The sequence below is a fragment of the Bidens hawaiensis genome, unplaced genomic scaffold (genome assembly GCF_021521415.1).
Source record: "Bidens hawaiensis isolate Kalapana, Puna unplaced genomic scaffold, B.hawaiensis_p1.1 tig00035166_1, whole genome shotgun sequence".
In the NCBI taxonomy this organism is placed as follows: Eukaryota; Viridiplantae; Streptophyta; class Magnoliopsida; order Asterales; family Asteraceae; genus Bidens; species Bidens hawaiensis.
In genome coordinates this window covers 38,580-44,928 of record NW_027496133.1, presented here as the reverse complement: position 1 = coordinate 44,928, position 6,349 = coordinate 38,580, and the positions used below count along the sequence as shown (strand labels likewise).

At 35.1% G+C, this 6,349-nt stretch overlaps 1 pseudogene across 1 annotated transcript; it reads left to right on the top strand.

Moving 5' to 3' along the window:
- Positions 1-1,761: 1,761 nt before the first annotated feature.
- On the top strand, positions 1,762-3,541 carry LOC143587173 (WAT1-related protein At5g40230-like; annotated as a pseudogene). Its single transcript, XR_013144833.1, has 4 exons — positions 1,762-2,014; positions 2,240-2,462; positions 2,540-2,701; positions 3,359-3,541. The product of XR_013144833.1 is annotated as a WAT1-related protein At5g40230-like (transcript).
- The last annotated feature ends 2,808 nt before the right edge of the window (positions 3,542-6,349 follow it).

Below are 6,349 nucleotides of genomic sequence, written 5' to 3'. Positions count from 1 at the left end.
TTTTTATGGTAGATATCACCATAGAGTTTGTGAGGTTGAAGTTGTTTAGATCAGTGGTTCACCCTCTTCTAGTTAGACCAAGACATTAGGGGGGTATGTTTCTCTCTTTGGCCTAGTTGATTTAATTAGCCATTGCGAGATCACGTGCGGTTTTCTAGCCGTTTATTAGGTTAATTTGTAAGTTGAGTAATAGGATTCTTAATACTGAGTTACCCCTTATTCCTTAGGATTGTTATGACTACGAGCCTTAGAGGGATTTGTGACTTAGACATGGACCAAGTTGTGAGTCATTAGGGTACTTAGGGAATCAACCATGCATTATTCTACTTTCTAGATATTTAGGGGTTTTTAGCAAAATTGACCGTGGGGACCTACTTATCCTTATCATTATCTAGTTAGTTTATCATTAGAACCCGGTTTCATAGGCTTCTTGACACCCAAGAATCATTGATAGTCATTGAGGATCCTTACCTAGGTGGTTCCCATTCATCATATATAAGAGTTCGTTAAGCCATTAAGTTTCCCCGTTAGTTAAGTTAAGTCAGCTAGTTAAGTTAGTTAAGTTAGTTTAGATATATAAGTTAAACAAATATCTTATTTAGGCAGGACTTGGTTAGGGTTAGTGATTTGAGTCACACCTAACGTGTCTTCGTGATAGATACTCGGACTTACTAGACCGTGCTGCTACGCGACCGGTACACTTGTCGTTTGTGTGAAGCTTAGTTAGGTTATCCGTTTTATTTGTGTTGAAATTATAGAATTAGTTATTAATGTTTATATATAAATTTGCACACATCAACGTGTCCATGGTATCCACATTTTTGTTGCATGGGTTATTGGCTTTGCTACAAACAATATACTTAAAAGAAATAACACCCTTTGACAATGTCGTGGTTAACTTCCTTACATCAAAACCAACTTTATCAGCGTATGCCTTGCACATGTCAACATCATATTCCCAGGTTTTAAAATGTAGCCCGGCATAAGGTTTCTCATCAGCTGGAACATTTAGAATCCAATTTTTTGTCTCATATGATGTGTAGAAATAGTTACGATACACATCTTCTGCATCTAATATTAAGTAAAAAAATCAAATTGAAAACTAATAATTGGAAAATGATACAAACTTTTAATTAAAGAAACTCATAGCATGATAATATATACCTATGTTGTGAAAGAAAAAGTGAAAAACAAAGATGTGAGGTTGATAAATGAAGGAAAAATCATAGCGTTATAATGATATGAAGCCAATTATGGGGGAATAATATTAAAATAGTTCTAGTTAAACCTAATTGATATGTTCATCTTGATTGGAACAAAACGAATGTTTAAAATTAAAGATTGAATAAATACCATTAATAAAACCTTGACTTGCAGATGTTGAATAGATGTATAATTATGTTGTTGTGAACATCCTGGCATCCAGACTTCGTGGAAATCAAACCTCGATTTAGGGCAGATCAAATTTAGGCCTAATAATCGGCTTGTGAGTATTACAAACGAAAAAGCCATTGTCTTTCAAAAACAATCTGGTCAGTCTTGACATAAGTAATGAGTTGCAAGAAATCAGGGATTGTTCTATAAGGTGAATCGATGTATTTGTTCTACTTAAAACTTGACCCAAAAAACCCAAAAAAAAAAATATGGAAAAAAACCTCTAGCTGTTCAAAAAGCTCAAATAAAACTAGCAAAAGATACTTAATTTTAAACAACCTAAGTCGAGACGACTCGTTTAGAAAAAGTAGATAAATAAATATAAACAATAAAAAGCATGAAACTGGCTGGCTGCTGCTATAGGTGAAGGAAGGAAGGAATTGGTGTAGCGTAAGTTAACTTCAATGAAGGAGTAGTTGGGGATGGTTGGAGCTCAGACTGCACAAGTGATACTGATGATAGTGAGCAAATCCGCCATAGCCGACGGCATGTCCAACTACTCCTTCGTCTTCCACCGCAATCCTCCCTCCTCTCTTAGCCTCAACGTTGTCTCTGGATTCTTCCTTATTGGCCTCCTAGGGTACGAATAATACTTGATTCATTGCTTATTATTATACTCTTCTAATTTTCAGTTACTACATAGTTTCATGGCACAGATATTTGGTTATACTGGTATCTATTACTCATCTGCTACTCTCTCTAGCTACAACATTACTCAACCTCATACCATGCCATAATATGCACCACATCTCACCTTCTACTCTGAATTGATCTCACCTCACCTCACCTCACCTCCTCTTTTTAGGATGGAAACAATCAAATTTGGAAGCTCCGTCACAAGTGCAAAGTTCGTTGGCACAATCGTCTCTGTTGCAGGAGCTATAATGGTCACTCTTTATAAAGGCCCACCAATAATATCATCTCCTCTCAACTCACAAATCTTAACTGCGCAGCCGTCGACATGGGTGCTTGGAGGAATCTTTTTGGCAATTGATGCTGTCTTTTCTTCTATGTATATCATTGCACAGGTCATATCATACATTCATACCTAATTGTCATTTCATTATTACCATATTCTAATTAGCTTGTTTCATTAATGTTTCAGGCGTTTGTTCTTAAGAAATACCCTGCAGAGATGATTGTGATCTTTGCATACTGCTTTGTCTGCACCATTTTATCTGGTCTAACATCTTTGATTGTTTAAGATGACCCGGGTAGTAGTTATAGTTTACAGTCTAAGAAGAGGCTGCTTTCCGTCCTTTACTCGGTAAGTGAACTGTTTGGCGGGGACCTTCGTTTATTTAATAAACAAACGAACATTAGCAGTTATTTTGTCCATCTAGTTAAATGAACGAACGTGAACATGTCTACTTCGTTCTTTTATGCCGTTTATCTTCATTCGTTTATATTCCTTAGTTTACACTTTTTAAGTTTGTATTTTACATATTTACCTAAATTTTTGGGCCCGTTACAACTTATTCTAGTTTAATTAATGTCCGTTACAATTTATCTAGTTTTAATTAAATTTTTAGGTCTGACATATTTATGTTCGTGTTTACTTTTAATTGATGTACGGCTGTATGCGCAGTTATGTTCGCTCATCTATGGTTAGTTATGTTCGTTTGTTTATGTTTGTGACTTTCGTTTATAGTATTACCGAATGGGCCCATTCATTTCCTAAACGAACGAACACAAAAAAGTCGTTCGTTTAATTATTCGTGTAATCGTGTTCGATTGTTTGTTCCTGTTCGCTTTCGTTCAGTTCGTTTACAGGCTGACACTCTCATATATTCTTAGTGGCATTAATGAGTGTGCATTGCATATTTATATTCTTCATTTATGATTATTGTTAGTATTAACGTGTTGTTTAATTTATGGCATTAGTGAGTGCAATACATATTTATAATCTTTATATTACATGTAGTGTATCTTCGGATCTGCTTTTCAAGTCACGGTTCAAGCTTGGTGTGTACGAAGGAGGGGCCCGCTTTTCGTTGCTATGTTTCATCCAGTGGGGATTGTGATTTCAACCGTTATCGGGGTCATCTTCTTGGGAGATGGTTTCTATCTTTTGGAAGGTGTTGTGGATGCTCTTAGAATTTGTTAGGGGCACTGCCCAGACCTCGCCGAAAATCATATTAGTCTCGAACAAATATACATTCCACATCTCTTAATTCATATGGATGTTTATTATGATTTCCTTTCGTATTAAGTAATACCAAATAATTGAAACAATTTGTCGACACTGAAATAGCCATCGACTTGTGAGTCTAATCCAACTCGAAGCATGTATGATTCAACCTTAATCTTGGCTCAACTCAAGTTTTCTAATAGATCGATCTCGAGTGTTACATGATTAATATAATAACCCAAATTTTTGTATTAGATAACAAATGAATAAATATATATATGTATAATATATAAGATAATAATAATAATAATAATAATAATAATAAATTTGGATATAATAAAATAGTAAATGTCGAATAATCGAGTCACTTATCAGAAGAAGTGTTGTTCCGTAAAATCGATAAAACATAAATGGCGGATATATAATCATCAAACATTTCAGATATAAATATCACTTTTACTAACTTGTTATAGTGGGTTTGTGTTTCGTGAGATTAATATCTAATATTTCAAAGTTAATAAATATTTAAACTAAAATGAAAATATCATCTCATGAGAACCGATCTTGATCTGTTGGTTCAATAATATATTTGGATCAAAGTTTCAAATTTTCCACCCTTATCCGCTACCAACTAACCATCGAAATTCAAAAGAATCTGGATAAAAAAGATATGCATCCAGCTTATATATATATATATATCAACCCACGAACCCACCGAAAATTCTATACTTAGGAGATACCATCATAATCCGCCACCTCTGCCTCAGTTGGAGCTACCGCCGCCTTCTGTCGCCTTTCGAACGCCAATCACATCCATCGCCGCAACCACCGGTCACAACCTCTATAGCCGTCGCGTACCGTCGCTGTTTCCCACTATCCGACGTCTTGTTCCGCCTGTTCAGTCACCGTTACACACCCGTGTTCTCTCACCGTTCTCGCCCGATTATACGTTCGGTTTTGTTCGGCTTGTGAGGTAAAAGTTCTGATCATTCGCTTTTGATTTGTATATGCTCTTAACATATTCTAATATGGTACGGGTTTATTGATTGTTCCGGCGATGAGAAGTTTTATAATTATAATATGCATTTGAAATTTATGAGGTTTTCAAAGAATAATATTTAAACAAAAGAAGTCTCCCGTCGGTTCGTTTTGTTCTGTTCGTTAACACTTGAAATTGGGTTTGAGTTTCTTGAAAAAACTTTTAAAGCTTTACGTTTGGTGCTGCCTCCAAAACTAAAATGAAGAAGATGTATATAGAGTAATATTATTATTATACTTGATTGGCTAAACCCACCAGGTAGCCTTCTATTTTATAATTAATCAAACCAAATATGTAAAGTTGAGATCACCATATAACATGGATAAATGTATTATGTAAAAACTATTGATCCCATGAAAAACTTGGTGTCGGTTAACGAACAGTGCAATAAATTACAATAATGAGATTTCAACAACTTGATAAAAATCGTGAATTCTAAAAGCGTCCGTCGTCGGAAAAATCCGTAAGTTAGCAAATCACCAACATGATAAATTAAGTTATGTAAATTAATCTTACAAGAAACTAAACCATAGGTTCTCATACAATTGGCGGACAACATTGACTTTACTTTGGTTTTCACTTTTGTTTAAGGTACGGATTCTGTTTTTCTTCACTCATAGTATTGGTTCTAGTCCATTTTATATTCGATGTCCGTCACTTCGTAGTGCGGATTTTTGTTATCTAGTTCGGTTTATTCGTATGATATGGTTATATTAATTTTATAGCATGCAATAGGTTATATATATTTTGAATTCATTATTGCATGTTCCTGTTTAAATATCTTTTAGTTATACGACTTTAGTTCAGTACTCTGTTACCCGAGCATTTCTGACTTGTCGTTGGGGCGTCAACGACATGGCACTTATCGTGACAGTGCGAAATCAAAGTTCACGGCGTCTCTGAAAGTACTCATATAGTACCTTGGCCACTTAGAGGCGTATAGATCGATCTTAGCTCCGACTCCTGACTCCTGACTCCTGACTCCTGACTTCTGTTTGAGATGGAACAATGTGTGCACGCCACCCACACCGTCTCCTTGGTGCACGGACTAGCTAGCTGTGTACCCCTCTGTTTAGGCTCTGGGTGCTTCCGTATTACACGACCTATTTATTTTAACATCATCGTCGTATATTTTAGTAATTATATTTTGTTTAGCTATATTTCTGGTCCGTTTTGATATGTGTATATGCATTTGGTTAAATTTGAGTATATTCAGATTACGTCCCGATCGTGTATCGGATTATGTTTCGCATTTAATTATAGTTCGGTCTAAAACGTGGTTTTATATCCGCAATAGTTTCAGTTTTATTTCAGTATGTGTTTTGTCTTATGTATGCCTTTACCTGTACTATTGTTCTCTCCGTTACTGGGCAATTTTTGGCTCAGCCGTATTTTCTTGTTTGTGTCTGTCTTATTTGCTAACAGATAATTCGGGAAATCGGGGAGATCAGTGATGAGAGTAAAATGAAGCTCAAGAATAAGGACTTGATTTAATTTTCTTTTATTTAAGCATTTAATAAATTTGACTTAGAATTTCTTTCAGTGTTTTTAACTCTTTTGGTTGCCATGGGATTCTTTTCATTTCATTTAAATGGTTTTTGTTTGGTCTATGATATCTGTAATAGTGACACGTCAGTCTGCTCCGGGTTGGAGTGTTACAGTTAATCCACTATGCAAACACACTAATAACAGTTTAAACAAAAAAGAAAAATAAAACTAATAACTGAAAAAAACTATTAAAAAAA